This window comes from Zootoca vivipara, chromosome 3, assembly GCF_965207765.1.
Source record: "Zootoca vivipara chromosome 3, rZooViv2.hap1.1, whole genome shotgun sequence".
Lineage (NCBI taxonomy): Eukaryota > Metazoa > Chordata > Lepidosauria > Squamata > Lacertidae > Zootoca > Zootoca vivipara.
In genome coordinates this window covers 72,177,425-72,195,899 of record NC_142586.1, presented here as the reverse complement: position 1 = coordinate 72,195,899, position 18,475 = coordinate 72,177,425, and positions in this window count along the sequence as shown.

Genomic DNA, 18,475 nt, shown 5'->3' with positions numbered 1-18,475 from the left:
TCATGTATATTCAAGCCCTACATATTTTGCTTCTAGGCTGCTTTTTTGTATTCAGCAGGAGAGCCTGCCCAAACTACAGGATGTTTCTCCCTCTCTCCCTATCTTGACACTATGTTTTCTGGTAGTTGTTGTGTTATAGGGCGGTGTTCATGCTTTTAAAAGGTGCAATGATGCGAACCTAAGGATGTGGTAGGCAACAGAGGTATGTTTTGCTGAATGTCTGCCTTAATATGGGATCTGGTCATGCGTCTACATATTATGTGCTATGCAACAGATGTATGCTGTTTGAATTTACAATTCAATCTCTAAAGCCTAGCTTGCACTCCAGAGTTGAAAATGGTGGTCTTCTATAATTAAGCAGGGTTTGATCCCAGAATGAATGGTAAGTAGATGATATTCTCTGGCTTCAAATATCACACTGTTTAGAAGCCATGATAATTTATTGCGTTTCTGGGCGCCGAATCTTCATTCCTTTTAGCTCTGTGCATTCTCCCAGCTGTCTAGTAGCGTATCTAAATATGTAACCAATGTGTACATATTTGGTTTCAGTTTAAACTGTTCCGAGTAGTGATGAAGCTGTGGTTCCCCATTTCTTGGTTTAGAATTTGCCTAAGTTCTAAATGAAAAATGAAAAAAAATATGATGGTAAGACAGCAATGGAAAATATTTTTCCCTTTTCTTTTTTCTCTTGTCAAGGCTACATTCTATTTGGGATAAGCTGTTGGGGGCTGTATCCTATTATTCACCTCTTACTCTCCATCCAGAGGGCTGCTGGATGAATAACATCTCTTTTGCCATATATCTATGTGAACTGATTACTTGCAAGGAGCTTTTGAAGTTAAGTTGATCCAATTGTGAATTTAGGCTAGATGAGTTTGCTGATTACTAGTTCTGAGTAGTTGCTCTCAGCTATGGTGTATATAGAGTTGTACCATTTTAATTCAGGGACTTGCAGAACGAACTCCTGCTCATGAAAACACGCAGTGTTATTCTTGGTCTTTCTTTCCTCGTAAATATGGAATGGGCTTATTATGGCTCTTCAGTATGCTTATTCTTGGCATGATAAACTCACATCCTCTGCCACTTCATTTTCACATGGGGAGTTGTTTGTGTGAAATGGCTGTTGTGGGAAAAAAAGTTGCAGTGTTGGAGGGAAAGGAGCATTATATGCATTGAAAAATAATTGCAGGTGTTGGGAAACCCGTGACCCTTCACATGGTGATGTACTCCCATCAACCCCAACCAGCATGCTCAATGGTCAGGTGTGGTAGTTGTAGCCCGATACCTTCTGGAGGCCCACAGGGCCCCCACCTCTGTGTTATTGCCTCAAATGCAAGTGTGTGTTCCCTTTCAGGAAATTAGGTCATAAATTGGCTACCATCGATATTGTTAGGATTACGCTGAAAGTACCAGCTTGCAAGCCTCTAATTGATGAATTAGGACAATTAGCAAACTCTTAACAATAGATTAAAACAGGCTTCCTCAACCTTGGCCCTCCGGATGTTTTTGGCCTACAACTCCCATGACCCCTAGCTAGCAGGACCAGTGGTCAGGGATGATGGGAATTGTAGTCTTAAAACATCTGGAGGGCCAAGGTTGAGGAAGCCTGGATTAAAATTGATCCTCCAGTTAAACTGGCAAAAAAATACTTCTGGAATTTGGACTCCTGGACTGCCATTACTGCTGGCTCCCTTCTCCCTGTGCTAGAAAAAAGAATCTGTGCTGACACAGCTTTTCTTAAGGGTTTAAGGAACTAGGAGCGAACTGCAGACCTTCTCCTTCTCCACACATGGAGAGCCTTCATACCTGTCTGAAGGGTATGTAAAATTTGTGTGTTCCTTGTTTCTTCCCTTGCAAGGCCTTATATTTATCTGGATTGCACATTCCACTATCCCAGTAGTAGGGTAAGTCTAGTTGGATTGTTTGTTGTTGTTGTTTAGTCGTTTAGTCGTGTCCGACTCTTCGTGACCCCACGGACCATAGCACGCCAGGCACTCCTGTCTTGCACTGCCTCCCGCAGTTTGGTCAAACTCATGTTCGTAGCTTCGAGAACACTGTCCAACCATCTTGTCCTCTGTCGTCCCCTTCTCCTAGTGCCCTCAATCTTTCCCAACATCAGGGTCTTTTCCAAGGATTCTTCTCTTCTCATGAGGTGGCCAAAGTATTGGAGCCTCAGCTTCACGATCTGTCCTTCCAGGGAGCACTCAGGGCTGATTTCCTTAAGAATGGATAGGTTTGATCTTCTAGCAGTCCATGGGACTCTCAAGAGTCTCCTCCAGCACCATAATTCAAAAGCATCAATTCTTCGGTGATCAGCCTTCTTTATGGTCCAGCTCTCACTTCCATACATGACTACTGGGAAAACCATGGCTTTAACTATACGAACCTTTGTCGGCAAGGTGATGTCTCTGTTTTTTAAGATGCTGTCTAGGTTTGTCATTGCTTTTCTCCCAAGAAGCAGGCGTCTTTTAATTTCGTGACTGCTGTCACCATCTGCAGTGATCAAGGAGCCCAAGAAAGTAAAATCTCTCACTGCCTCCATTTCTTCCCCTTCTATTTGCCAGGAGGTGATGGGACCAGTGGCCATGATCTTGGTTTTTTTGATGTTGAGCTTCAGACCATATTTTGCGCTCTCTTTCACCCTCATTAAAAGGTTCTTTAATTCCTCTTCACTTTCTGCCATCAAGGTTGTGTCATCTGCATATCTGAGGTTGTTGATATTTCTTCCGGCAATCTTAATTCCGGCTTGGGATTCATCTAGTCCAGCCTTTCGCATGATGAATTCTGCATATAAGTTAAATAAGCAGGGAGACAATATACATCCTTGTCGTACTCCTTTCCCAATTTTGAACCAATCAGTTGTTCCATATCCAGTTCTAACTGTAGCTTCTTGTCCCACATAGAGATTTCTCAGGAGACAGATGAGTTGGATTGTTAAGTCCACCCAAATTCGACTATGGCAGGCATGTCAAACTTGCGGCCCTCCAGATGTTTTGGCCTACAACTCCCATGATCCCTAGCTAGCAGGACCAGTGGTTGGGGAAGATGGGAATTGTAGTCCAAAACATATGGAGGTTCGCAAGTGTGACATGCCTGGACTATGGGATACAACACTCATCTCTGCTTTCAGGCCAAGGGAGCCAGCGTTTGTCCACAGACAGCTTTCCGGGTCATATGGCCAGCATGACTAAACCGCTTCTGGCACAATGGGACACAGTGACAGAAGCCAGAGCGCATGGATACCCTGTTTACATTCCTGCTGCAGCAGTACCTATTTATCTACTTGCACTGGTATGCTTTTGAGCTGCTAGGTTGGCAGGACCTGGGACAAAGCAACAGGAGCTCACTTCATTGCATGGATTCAAACTCCCGACCTTACAATCAGCAAGCACAAGAGGCTTCTCAGTTTGCCCAGTTATACTGTTTTGGGCAAGCCATCCCTGTTTATCAGCCACCTGACCTCATACATGTTGGGTATGGTACAGGTAAGCCTGCAGCTGCAAAGGAACAGTTGGGAGCCTTATAGCAAACTTGCCGTGGCTTTTTGCAGCCACAACTTGCATTAGGTGCTTTTTAAATATGGCTCCAAATGCAAGTTGCTGTGCTTTTGACTGAAATTGGTTTCATTTGAGAGCTCCAATTAGAAATATTCACTTATGCTTTTAGTTAACCACAGCATGTCATATTGTTCATGCCCAGTATTGTGGCTCACCTTAACCATGGTTAATTAAACCAGCATTAGAAATCAGCTTGATGTTTGCTGGTTTTGAACTAGCCATTACTATTAGTTAAGAGTAGCGGTTCCCAACCTTTTCCAAGTACAGTCTCCCCCCATGATGTGTTCTAATTTTAGGCTCTGTTAATTGAAAAATATATAACAACAAAAAACCCTGTTATGAACTCAGTAGCACTTTTCAATGAAGTGTTAAATAATTTCACTTTTAATATCACAATAAATAGTAGTAGTAGAAGATTCATTACCTGCCTTTCATCAGAAGATCATAGGGAGGGTTACAGCAATCTAAGCAACAGTTTAGGAAATTTTGAAGGAAAAGAAGACATGTGGAGTCCCAGTTTGGTCCTCCTTCCCCTTCCCAGCTGCTAACAGCACCTTTAGTCATATACAACCAAAGGGGTGTGTGTTTAATGAGAAACTCCCAAGAGACTGCAATTTGTGATCTCAATTTCAGCCCCACACAGTTGCTTTTCAACAATCAAGATTAATGTGTAAAAATGATACATGGGAAAAAATATGAGACATTGTACTTACTACCTTTGTAAACCAATAAAATCCTTTAAAAATAAATAAAAACAGCCAATTTAAAAAGTCAGAAAACAAAACAAAAATAGCTTTTGGGGCTCATTATATGACAGATAGAAGTTAGAGATGTAAAGCAAAACCCTTGGGGGTTTTGGATCTCACCATTCATCAGCTGACAATAGTAGAAGTCAGTAAATGCAAGGCTAAGAAGGGAACTGGCTAGCCAAGTTTGCTCATGTGATATCAAGCATTTAGTTACCCACCTGAGGGTTGAAGATGCAGATGCAATGAGTAGCAAAAGTGTGTCAGAACTGCAAAGCAGGTGAATGATCTGTCAGGGCCACACATGGCCTACTTTCCTAACTCCGCATGCCCACAATAATTGCCATGCCCAGCTGAGATGGGACAGGGCTGGCAGGCACTTTGCCCAGCCCTATCCCACTTCAGCTGGGCATGGCACTTCTTGTGGGTGGGTGAAGTTGGGAAAGTGCAGGCCGTGCTCAGCCCTGATGACAGATCTTTCACCAGAGGAAATTGCCAGCCAGTCCCTGTTGCAACCCATGAATCTTGTGCTGTTAGGTAGGGTGTTGTAGTTGCCCAGGGAGACCAGATCTCTTGGCTCAGCTTGCTTAGTCACTGGGGTCTTGAGACAAATTGACAGCCACAGTATTGGGCCTTGCATGAGACTGAGCGATGCCTGTGCAGAACATTCAGTGAAGGGTAACAAAAGTAGGGAGCAAGTCAAAATAATGAACTTCTTTATAATACTTAGTGAGGTGCCCTGTCATTTCCTTTTTAAATTTTTTTTGGTATTCCCTATTTCATTATTTGTGTTACTTTCCTTTGACTGTCGAAAAGCATTGAAGAAAAGCAAAGGCAAAAGGCCAAGTGCTCTATGGGGCATCCAAGAAGAAGAAAGAGGTAGCCTTGTGCGCTGGGAACAATTTTGATAAGTTGGGATGAAAAGGACTTGAGAAGATTAATGGTAGGCTTTCATTTTAATGAGCTGCATTATCACCTGGGGTTTCATCAAATCCTAGCCGTTCTCCAGTCGTTTGGAGGTTGAATGATAGAGCAAAGGCTGTAGCATTAAATTATGTGTAGTCTGCGTCTTCCCAATCCTCATCTCCTAGTTAGTAGAACGAGCAAACATGTGCAGAGCCGTTAATGCTCAACAGTAATCCATTGACAGGTTTACGGGGGGGGGGGCGGGGAAGCAACCCCAGTTTCTTTTAGAGAAACCCTTTTACTTCTAGGTTGGCAAGAAGATTTTGTATTTTAGTAGAGAACTCTGCAGCTGCTTTTGGAAATCTCAGCAGTAGTTTCACCAGAGCCTTTATCGAGTTTGGTACATACGGTAGTCTAAAACCAGGCACGTCCAACCTTGAGTTGCCTGCAATCTGCCAACAAATATCAAAAACTGGCAGTGATCTACAACCCTCCGAAGTCATTTAAGTTTAGTAAGTAAGTAAGTAAATCTTTACTTCACAGGTACAGTAGTTATGTTTGGATATCATTATGGCAGATCCAAATAGTTACTGGATGGAGAAGTAACTAAACAAGTGAGAGAAGTCAAATTATATTTTTATATTAGTTTGCACAGATCTGAGGAGCCAGCTTCTCTCCCTCTCCCCCTCTCTCTGTTAACTCTTTCCCTTCCGAGTCTCCCCCCCCCCGCAAAGGGAGCCTCACAGCTGATGTGGATCCCGATAGTGCCTGCCCTCCCTCCTTCCCCTCTGTCATAGGGGGCCACACAGCTGTTCCTGATCCCCATCGGGAAAGCCAAGCTAAACCTGCCTCCCCTCTTCCAGCAGCATCATGCAGACCTCTCCCCAGCTCGGCCACCCCCTTTCCCATTGGGAAAGTCATGCTAAGCCCGCCTCCCCTCTTCTAGCAGCATCACACAGACCTCTCCTCAGCTCCCTCACGCCTCCCTCCATCTCCCCACGCCCTCGAGCTGCTCATGGGCTTGCGATTGAAGTGTTGTACATGGCTGGTCTAAAACTAATGTGGGAATCCGTAATTTTTTTCCCTTTTGGGGGAAAAAGAATTGCAAGGGCAAAGGACTATCAAATTGAATGGAGAAGGCATGTTCCAGGCCCAAGCCTCTTTTACACAATCATCTCATTGAAAGGAGATTACAGAAGTTGGAGGAGGCAGAATTGGACAGGAGGTGGGGAGAGTCTGAGATGAAGCTGAATCCTTCCCCCAGCTGATCACGTCAGTGCCTAGGTGGCCTCAGAGTGATCACAGGAGATGGAAGGTGGGTAGAAAATTGGGTACAACCTTTGCCCTAGTAGACTAGTGCATGTGCTGCTCACTGCTGTTGGGATTATTCTTCCATAGAATCAAACAGTGCAAGTGCAATGTTTGCTTCTAGCTGTTGTGGGATGAGAAGGACTTCCTGTTGTTATTATTTTTTGCAATAGAGAGTTGGCCTCATATCTTTCCAACCTCCACTTCTCTGCCCTGAATATCCTGTCTTTCCTCCAAGGAGTCTTGGGTGAACATCAGTAGTATAAAAATGTTCACAGGGTGAACATCAGTAGTATAAAAATACAATATTAATTAGTTACAATTTATAACCTAAATAAATAATTAAGAGCGGGGTTGTATTTAAAGCTGGGTGACTTTTTCTTTTTGTTGTAGCCGCTAAAATTGGTGTGTTCTTGCAGAGACAGAAGAAATTGCCTGGGGAGGTTAGCCATCCTGTGACTTGCCCAGGGTCACACCGTAACCTCATTCTGACTTGCCCAAGGCCATGCAGCGAGCAAGTGGCAGCCTGAACCTTGGCTTCCCTCATCCAAGTTCAACGTTTCAACCACTCTGGTTCAGTTCTTTCATACTGTGATTTGTTTCTAGTAAATGGAATGCTCCTGCTGTTAAACCTTATAGCCTAATACAGAATAACACCATTTGTACGAATTAATTCTTTGCTGAGAATTATCATTTCAGAGTTGCAAGTTCATAACCTTAGGTTGGAGGACTTCATGTGCGATCCCTTTTTGGTTTGAAAGTCAAACTGGATGTGGCATGGGAGTTCCTTGATTGAAAAGTGTGATTTGATCAAAAAGGAGCTGTCTATTACCACAGTCTGGATCAGGTCCACAGGGGGGAGAGTAGCATGTAACCTTTCCTTTCATGTCATCCCCCCCCCCCCATTGCAAAGCTCCTTACTATAGTTGCCAACTTCCGTGGAGTCAAAAAATGTAGTTTTTAATGGAAAAAGCAAGACAGCTGGGTATCATTAATATATAGTGATGATATATTACCCCTTGATGACCTTTCCCAGTGGTTTTATTTTGATGATAAAAGCATGGGAGACACAAAGGAAGCCCAGAGTGGAACTATAGTCGTACGCTGCCACTTCTGGAATGTATTTTTCAGAAAGCAGCAGAACTACCATAAAGGAATATTCTCAGGCCAGAAAAGCAGTCCATAAGGATATCACTTGCTTCTGGTCCTACCTGCCAAACATCTAGGCAGAGAGCAGGTGTCAGGTGCTAATTCAAAGTCTATTCCAGCCTTTGGATTTTGTGTGGCATTTTTAAAAGGTTTGACAACACTGACTCAAGGCAGGTAAAATTTTTAACATTTCTCAAAAACAATTCTTAGGACTTTACTGTTTCAGGTCTTCATTGTTTAGGATACTTCTATTTTGAAAGAATACTCAGATAACTTGTTTGGAGAATTGTATCTCGGCTTAATTAGCCATGGAATGAATGAAAGCCTTGTTTTCCCAGCAGCTAGTTAAACAATTCCTCAGTTTGGATGGAATAGAAAACTGTGGTTAACCGGTTACTTCTGCATTGAATTCATACTGTGAAGGGAGAAGGGAAGTCACTGGCTGCATGTGTAGGTGCAAGTCTCATTTGTATCTCGGGTTATTAAGCCAAAATACAATAATCCAAATGTGATCAAAAACTTGCCATTTTTCTCTTTTCAAATTTATTATTGAAAGGTATAATTAAACCAGTAGTTAAGAATATGGTTGGAGAACTGCATGTTTCTTTTTGTCTTGAATAATAAAAAAGCCTGTCTAACAGCTGTTTGAATGGTTTTCGGGGTAGCACCTGTTCATATGCTGAAGAAATGAAATACTCTGAAGCACAATCTAGCACATCTTTTCCAAATGCCACCCATGCTGTCAAACTTATTTTATGATGACTGGATTGTTTATTTAATGGCTTAATAACTTTGACACAAATATTTATGGACTCTGGAGAGAAAAGGTAAAGTAAAAGCAAACTAGGAACAACTGGGGGAGGGGGGGGGCAGAATCACAGTTGCATGCTAAAGGAATTAATTTGCAACAGAAGGTTCCTATTCCCTCCCAGCTGTTAACTTTTTGCTGTTGAAGCAATGTGGAATATAGGCATAGCTGCCAAGTTATCCTTTTTTTAAAAGGGAAATTCAATTATGCTGAATAGGCTTCCTCGCGAGAAAAGGGAAAACATGGCAGCTATGAATATAGGATGCATGTGTTTTACTTAGTGTAGTGCCATTAAAGGGACTACCACTTGTGGGGGTGGGGGTGAAAATTAAACCTGGAAATAATCTTGTTTTTGCAGAGAATAAGTTTCCACCCTTTGAATAAAAAATTATCTCCTCATTTCATACAGAATCTGTTTCAAAACCTCAGCAGGGCAGGGGGAGAACAATGAGCTTAGTTGCAGCCAGCTACTGCATTGAAATAGACTTTGCTACCTTATGTCCATTTAGAGGGAGAACTTCTCCCTGTCCTCTTCCTGTGCACCCCTGTGGCCTCCCCAAATCTATTCCATAGAGTTGCAGGAACCCCCAGAACAGATGTAGATGGGGCATGTGGGGAGATGAGAGGGAAAAGTTCTGTTGTACTAGTGGAAATATCTGGGCTAGTGGATCTGTTTATTTGGATACCACCCACTGCGTTTGTCCGGTCTACTCTGAGTATGACTTGGTTGATTATAGCCCATAGTGGGATGAGACACAGAATTAATAAGGATTTTTAATGATCATAATAAGGATTTTTCATCTTGGAGAAGCAGGGTACCTAAATCTTTGTATATCAGTTTATATACAAGAGACATAATGTATTCCATGTTCCTCCCCTGTAATTTAACATGTTTGCTGTTGTTTACATTGTTTGTACATGCTTCAGTGGAGGTTGTTGGATCCAGGCAACTTGCTTTCCCAAGTTGACAAAAAGGTGTTCTTTTATCCCAGGAGGGATTCATTGCTCTTTAGTTTCCTTTCAGCAAGGATTGCCAGCCTTCAAACTCTTTTAGAGAGGCTTTGCTTGAGGAACTTGCCTACCTACCCTCTGCTAGGTCTAGGAAACCTCTTTGCTTGTATGTTTTTAAGTAAAAGGGCTAATGAACTACAAAAGGTTGAGAATGTAAGTGAGTTCAGGTGCCTTCATTGAGTATGCATAACCCATACTTTTGCTATTAAAAATTGTTCTCAACGGAACTGCCTTGTCAGCAATCTGCTTCTGCTTCTGGACTATAGCCAGATCAGTCTGTGACTGAAACAAAAAGGAATCACCTTTAAACCTTCAGAATCTCAAAACTATTTGTGTTTTGAGATACTTCTTCAATGGTTACTTCATATAATGATGGCATTAAGAAACAGGGTATTGCTGAAGACCATAACAGTGGGCACCTTGCTTAGCTGGCTTTGGAAAGTCATTGTGAGGGCTGGCAGGGGTGTCAAATTTTTGATTCACTTCCCGACCCTGCACAGTAAGGCAGTGTGCAGGTTCCATGTTGAAGTACTCTTGCGACCCACTTGGTGTGAAAGGCTGGACCACCCTGATCTAGTCAGTCCCTCTCCCTTTCAACATTATTTTCATGTAGCAGACATTTACCCTCAAAGATCAGATCACACAAGCCTAAGCAACCAAATGTCACAAAGAAAATGGATCCATTCTACACGATGTATATAGAATGAATTTGCAACTGGCTGATGCAAGTGAGTCAAGTTGCACACCACAGAGGAAGGCAGAACACCTTATAAACAAGATGAATTTTGTGGGTTGCAATAGTGGAAAGGACTGGAGAAACTACTCCTGCCCCAACAGTTGGATTTTGCCAGTTGTGTGTGTTGGGAGGAGCAGGGATAGCTGAGGGGAATAGAAGTGAAAGAAAAAAAGGACATACAACACAATTCTGTGATGGTTCTCTCCGAAGCAGGTCCAGTTTAGTTCAGTGGGACTTAATCTCAGGTAAGTGCACATAGGATTGTACTGTAAAGTATTATAGTCTAGTCTGTGGCACAACTCATTTTGTTACCTTGACTTGAATGTTCGGTGCTTGTTAATACTTTGGTATGGTTTTCAAATTAAGGTTTTTTTTTATATGCCATCTCTGATGAACTTCATTGTTCCCTTAGTGGGTTGTGTATGTCAGCAGACTCCTGGACCTGCCTTGGTTTCTATCAAAACAAACCTAAATCCTGTGAAAAAACAGTTATTTAGTTACTGATTTTTCAGGAATTTAGTTGTTTAGCATAATAGAATAAACCACTGAGGAAACTCAATTAGAAACCATTTTAAAGCAGACACATTTGTAGTCATAACACAATGCTTAGTGCTGTTCTAAGGCAATTATTTTTTATGATAAAAACTAAAATGTACTCTCTTGTTTTTGATAACAAGGACTTGTATTTGACAACTCTACTGTTGCATGTTCAAGGTGTTACAGTATTTTATTATATTTATATTTGCTTAATAACATATCTTGCATTTCTACCCAAAACTTATATATACAAGGTACCTCACAGATAAAGATGAAGAATTTCCACCCACCAAAACCATAACAAAAACACAGCATAAAGACACAGCAGCAAGCAGAACTAACAAACTGCAGGCTTAAAAAAAATAAGCAGTAGGGAGTGAAAGAACTGTTCCTCTTAATGCTCAGTAGAAAAAAATAGCCTTCCCTACTGATTTAAACCTAAAAGGGAAGAAAGTTGAGTCTACCTCTAAGTTATGCTTTGATAAGTCAAAAGTTTCCCTTTGCAGAGGAAGGAACTGTTGAAAGTTAAAAATCCATGTAGTCGGAAATAAACCTTTTGTTATGCTCCTGCAGCGGTTAATTGATCTGCACTTGGATTTATTTGGTGACGGGGATTTGCGCTTGGTCTTGTGCCTGTTCAGGAAAGGATGCAGTGTTTTGCTGCAGATGTTAGTGTTTCCCAATAGAAATTCATCATTATATAATGTTCTTGATAGCGTGTGAATCATTAAATGACCTGTGCTTTGGTGTCTGTTTGCTGGAAACAAAGTACCTTCTATGTGATTTTCTTTAAGAATGATACACTGACGTCTTCCCGAAACAAATATTATTTATACTGTACAGTACAGTACTGTTAACATATCTCTCAGTTAACTTTAGGACTTCAGTTTGTAACTTGCTTCAGCTTGCTTTTTGCTACATGACCTTTAAAGTTGCTCAGTCACTTGTAGACTTGAGTTGCTTCTGCTACTGTCATTCTGGCAGTTTTTAACTAAGGTTTCCTCTGCCTGTGAAACACCTAGTTGTAGTAGGAAATATTTCTCTTGACAAATGTGTGTCACCTTCGGCATGCCTTGAAAAAATTAATACTCCTCCAAGGTCTAGGCTGGCTTACTATGTTCTCTAATAACATCAATGCAGTCATGCCTTTTGTCTTTAACACAGTTATTCTTTTTTGCATTATTGATCATTATGTTGTCAATTCTTCTAAATACCATATATGCATCCTTGGGTTCATCTTGGTGTATTGATCTAGGAATACATACTCAGAAGCTCAAGAATTCAGCTCATGCTGCTGTCATAGTTCCATATTTACAGGTATGACTGCTTCAAATGACTACTGAAATCTGAGCAATGCTAAACAAATGTCATATGGGTGAGATTGCAATATCCTATGGGCTTGTCAGTTCAGTGGGCTGATGGTAGCTGAGTTTTTTCAGCTCTATAATTATGTATTTTTATATTGGGGAAATGATTTTTTTTCCTATAAGAGAAAATGGGAAGGATTTTTTATAAATAATCCTTCTATAATCCTGTATATGATAATTCATTCCAATATACTAGGGCTTTGCAAACTAATGCCTGTCTTTTATCTGTCTGAACTTACTTTTTTCAAAACTAGTCCTAAGATTTTCTTGATTTGGCATGGTTGTGTCATCAAACCACCATGTTACAGTAAGATTGCATGAAAGTGTTTGTGTTGCAAACAGAAGTTTGTTTGGATACATAGAACCGGTATTCTTGGGCTTATTTGAACTTGGTGGGACTTACTTTTAAGTCAACATGCATAGGATCAGGTTTTTGCCTTTTGCAGCAAGGCTTTCAAGGTAGATTACTAGACTTCCTTGGTGTGTGTCCCTTTCCCATGGGGAAAGTAGGAGTGACAGTCTCTTCTAAGAGGCAAATGTTTGCATGGGTAATGTTTAATTAATTCAAAACAAATAATAGTTATTCATTTGAATTTGTTAAAAATTATAATTTATAGAAGCAGGTAACATCTAATAATCTGATATGCATGGTATAATATATTTAAGTATTTAATTAAATAGATGTTAATGGAACTAGATAGAGTTGAGGATTGTTTGTACTGTAGTTCAAGTAACCTCATTAGCCAGAGCACTGTAAGGAGGAAGCAAGTTCTTGTTTTGTGAGCCACTGGCTACCTGCAAGGTTCCTACCTCCATGGATGAGAGATCCTTGCCCTTTCTTGTTAATCTGTGGTTTCAGAAAGTCATCTCAGGTGGCCAATACCACACAAGACAGGCTCCTGCTTGATAGCTATTGCCAGGCTTCAGTTTTCAGAAGTTTATTTTGCTTATTTATGTACGAAGACTGTTATTTTCAGCTTTCTAAGCAGTGTTTAGTTCTGAATATATTGGTGTTAATTAAGAATCAAAGCACATTTAGCAGATGGAAACTGCTTGAGCCAGGACTGAGTCAGCTCTCAAATGTGAGAGAGTTTAACTAGTGAAAAGTAGCTGAAAGGTATTCACTGCTATTGCTGAAGCAAACATGGCAGCGGCTTTTTATGTGTAATGTGTCTCAGTTTCTCTCGGGGCAGTGATTTTCAAAAAACCACTTTGCTCATGCCTGCACTCCAGAGGCAATAGAATCAGAAACTGCCAAGCAGCTGCAATCCTATAGGTGCCCTTTCAGACACTGAATGTGAACAGAAGAGCTTTTTTTGTTACCGTATTTGGCAGAGGGTCTCATTTATGGAAGGAGAGGAGGTGTTTTGCCCATTTCTGGAGAACCTAGCAGCTCTCTGGGGCCTACAGGAAAAATGACCCCCGCCCCAGCCTCTATTAGCATGTGCTCAGACTACCCTTTCTGTGAGGGCAATTCTGTTCATGGCTTCTTATAGTCCTATAATAATATTTTCATGACATAATAGAAAAGTATTTTCCAGGACCCAAAGTGCTCTGTGTGCCAGTTGAAAATGCTTTTCTACATACAAAAGGAACCAAATGATCCCTCTCCTGTTAGATGTAGCTTAAGAGGGTTTCCCAACTCCCAGGAGGAGTTGCATTTCAGGGGCATGTGGAGGACTGGATGGGAAGGTGGAAAGGCACCAGTAAGCACACATAGCATTATGCATGCACATTATGGATGCCTTTGGATTGCAGTCGCTATACTGTTCTGGTACTTCTGTATCGACATTCAGAAAATGCCAGTAGCTAACTTTCCCCAGTTAATATCGATTGTGAAGTGCTTTGCTCACATTAGTGCTGCACAGGTTGGCTTGGCAATAATGGTTGCAACTTGGGTTCAGTACTAGCAAGCTTGAAATATCAGCAATATGATGTAATAAACTCCCCTAGCCACTCTTGAAGCTTAACCTGATTTTTGCTTTTACAAACATTACAAGTGGGATCTGCAACAAAATCTAGCATGAGCAAGGAGTGCTCCTGTTAGGCGCCATCCAACCGTGTTGTCTTTCAAGATAATCCATTTCATTCCCCCCTCTGCTGGCGGGGGCTGATGAGGGTTGCAGAGCAAAACTTCTGGAGGGCACCAGGTTGAGGAAGCGAGATGTAGAAATTCTATCTTGTATCTTCCTTTCAGTGAAACACAGCACTATGTCAAGTTTTGCTTACATTGACAGGTTGTACTGCAAACCCTTCTTTTATTCGGTGGCCCACCTAGCTTACTAAACTGCAAATTGCTATCTGAATCTGATTTAAATGTCTGGGGGTCTTGTAAGGGAAAAGTGGTACACAAATACACATTGCAGCCTTCTAAACCTACCATAGTTAAAACTCTATTAGTATGACTTTGTTCTTGAAGCAAATGTGTTAAATATTGCACCACTGAAATGCAAAGAAATTGCACATATTTAAAAATGTAAAGTGGACATAAAAACACACAGATGGCTATTTCAGGATATGTAGAAAATTTGGCTGTTATATGGCTTCTCTTAAGAAATTGCAAGCATCTTCTCTTCCAACACATCCCAGGCTGTTCCCAGTATCTGTCATACTGTTACACAATGCATTTTGAATTTTCCAGAAATGGCCTGTTAATCTGGTTTAAACAGTGGTTTAGATCCAGAGTGGCACTTCTATTTGCAGAAGTGCTAGTGATTCACAGGGGCTGCCAATCTCAGAGGGAGAGGAGTAGTGATTGTCACTATTTCTCCTTCCCATCTGTGCCATCTCCCAGTGTGGACCCTCCAACCCTTCAGAGGCGATTTGGGGGGATGGGGACAATGAAAGTGGGGCAATTGTAAATTGTAAATGGAGCCCCATTCATAGGAACTGTGAAATTGACCCACTGGCAATTCTGTTCTTCATTTTTGAGCATTGTATCTCTCGTCTTTTATGGAACTTTACTAGAATAGAAAAGTTATTTGTGTTTCACACCTGTTTTTTTATTAACTTACTTGGATCAGTTCATAGGTTTTGGTATGTGTTTTCTTTCTTAAATTAACTTAGTTCTCTCTTAGATATGTGCTTTCTGGGCAGAGTTAGTTTTCGAGTTTCCTAAAGTATCACAGAGGGACACTCCTCCCAAAAGCTGCAACTCAACCTTGCCTTTCTCTGCCTTTTACTACATCTTGGGATGGAGAACATGCTAGTGACTGTATTCAGCATTCTAAATTGTATTAAATCCATTCACTAGATCTTAAATTGTGTTCTTGGATTTTATTAAACCATCCACACACAAACTTTATTTTCCTTGTGCAAATGACATTCTGTCCAATGCCTCCAAATTTATGCAGTGTCCATTTTAATAATCCTTTGGGAATCTTTTTGTAAAACCAAAGTAGTAGGCATTATTCAGAATAATGGCAATGGCTTGGAATATATTATTTTATAGAAGCCAGTCTTAAAGTATAATTGACATTCCACACAGTCTGGAGAAATTCATCTCGGCAAACCTAGCATTCATCCAGCTGTCTGTGTATAATTCCACAGATATAGACTGACTCTCATTTTAGATACAAACAATTATAGAGTGTGAATTTTTTAACCTTCAGTTGAAAACTTTGCTGCATTAAACTACCTAAACATAATGGTGGGTCAACAATGACTATAGTTAAGTGAAGATGTATTTTGCAGTCATTGACAGGGTTTTTAAATGTTCCCATGTTTTCCAAATTATATCCCTGCTTGAGATTCTTAAGCAGGCTGTTGGCTGTTTGGAATATATCTGAATCATCTTTTCCCTTTATTTTGATGAGTTAGTTTTATAAGGTTACTGCTCTTATCAGCTGGGAAGATTTACTGTCCCAAAGGATACTTTTTTCTGTTTTGATTTTTGTCCCCTCACTCCACGGCATTGAATTACTACTCTGAATTTTTATATAATAAAATATATTATAAGAAGCTGTTTCCTCTTCCTAGGTTTGAATATCCTAAATTTAGATTAAAAAACCATCAGATTTTAGGAACCCGGGTGAGCAAGCATCTAGACTTTTAAAATCCATGAAAAACAAGGAGGAAACAAATGGAAGGAGCTCTGATAGGCAATTTCAGGAAGTACGAGGGGCTGCATAAATGCCCACTTGTGGACCACAGGCAGGAATTACCTAACTAGCCCCAACATCAACAGAAGCTTCCAAGCACTGTGATTGGAGAGTTCTGGGCTGGCTGGGGCTGCAATCATTCTAGCCTCCCCCTGACTCCTCCCTGCCCTCTACTTACCCAGGCATTCTCCTTATATGGTGTTGTAATTCATAATTGCAACATTTCAGACACACTGCAGGCTTTCTGAGAGGCTGTTTTGAGCTACAGATCTGCACAAATCAATTCAGAACACGTCAGTCTGGCCTGAAGTCTGCTTCAGCCCAATCTGGTCAGGATATCTAGACATATTTTAGAAAGTTGTCTATGTAGAATGCTACATGTCGTGTTAACTTCATCTTTTTGTACTGTAGTGAATATCAGAAATCAGAATAAAAAGCTAAGGTACCATGAAAATGATAGATTTGCTGCTTTTAAATCCACTGTGTTACAACGGACAACATACCAAACTGTATTGTTTCTTGAAACAAAAAGTGCTTAGTCGATGCATAGCGGAAGAAACCTTCCTGCATCATTAGTTGAGTCCCCAATGCTGAACATTTGAATAGTCTTCTAATAGTGTTTGCCTAGCTTTATCTGCCATTTTTTACATGGGCTGACGTAAATGTATTGCTTTAAAACATTGCAGGACGGGGATTATTCTCATCTGTGAAGCTTGTGCGTCATGCTGTCTTGGTCAGTTAATCTAAATACTTATAACTTCCTTTATATATTTGCTTCAGGCGTGAGTCTGTAGAAATTGGCTTCTGTGCTTACTTTACTAAAGCCTGTTCGTGAGAAATGGCTGCTGCCATGGTCTCCTTTAAAATTTCAGTTGTGCGTGATTTTTGGGCAGTAACCGTCATATATCTCAAAGGGCAAAGCCCCCGTGGTGTGTGTGCGTGCGTGTGCGTGCCCTGTTCTTTATTACCATTGGAAATTCTGATTTTTCCACTTGGTGTCCCTGGCTTTGTAACTTCTGTGAAGATATATCCAGCTAGTAGAGGTGATTGTGTAGTCCTCTGCTTGGCTATTTTCTCCATTCAGATGTTTCATGGGAAATACAATAGAGGAAAATACAGCACGAGCAAATCAAAGCAGGGGCTGTGTATTCACTCCATCCTAAGCAATATTCCTTGAAATTTATAGTGCTGTAAGTTGCCTTGTGAGAGGTTGTTTCTGCCTAAAAGTGGATTGTAAATTAACTAAATTTAGGAAATAAGCTATGTTGGCATTAACCTGTCACAATTGTATTGCCAAGTCCCATTGAGTTTAGTAAGAATTACGTTTCATTATGGATTATGGCACCGTAAACGGAGCCTGTTTTGTTATGCAGTTATCTGCCATCTCCTCCACCAATATTATGTCCCATCATTTTCTCCCTACTTCCAGGAATGCAGATGTTCAGGGCTAGGATTATAGTGAAAACATGGTTCTGTTTCTCTCGCTACCTTCACCCCCAATTGAAGAAGGGCTGTAGCTTAGTGATGAAACACACGATTTGCACACAGAACATTGCTGGTTCAATTCCTGCCTTTGCCAGGTTGCACCTGTCTGAAACCCTGGAGAGTTGCTGTCATTCAGCCTAGAATGCTGAATTTAAAGTCTGACTTGGACAGCTTGCTGTGTTGCGAATGTAATACAATCTAACCTTTAAAAGAAACTACAAACATTTTTAATTTGGGAAGAGTAAACTTGTGGTCCCTCTGTTTCAGATAGGTTGCCTTTTTATGCAACAATTTAAAGGTGTATACCAAATGCAGTACAGTAATGCCTAAAATGATATAAACTAACACCCCAATACAGAGCCATCAGAATGACAAAGTATATTCCTGTTTCTTCATCTCTCTCTTTTTGCTTTTGTTTACATAGTCTCATATTTCACAAACTTTAATGTCTCAACGGCCACCACAGTTAAACTCAATTATTGGGAAATAGTAGGCCAAAACACAAAATCATGACTCTAAAGAAAAATTCACATGCAAGATGTAGAATAAGGACCAGGAAGTTCATAAAGGAGCTGAAGGAGCGTCTCCACCTCCATCGTTCTGCCCGGACACTGAGGTCCAGGCTCTGAGGGCCTTCTGGCGGTTCCCTCATTGCGAGAAGCCAAGTTGCAGGGAACTAGACAGAGGGCCTTCTCGGTAGTGGTGCCCGCCCTGTGGAACGCCCTCCCATCAGATGTCAAAGAGAAAAACAACTACCAGACTTTT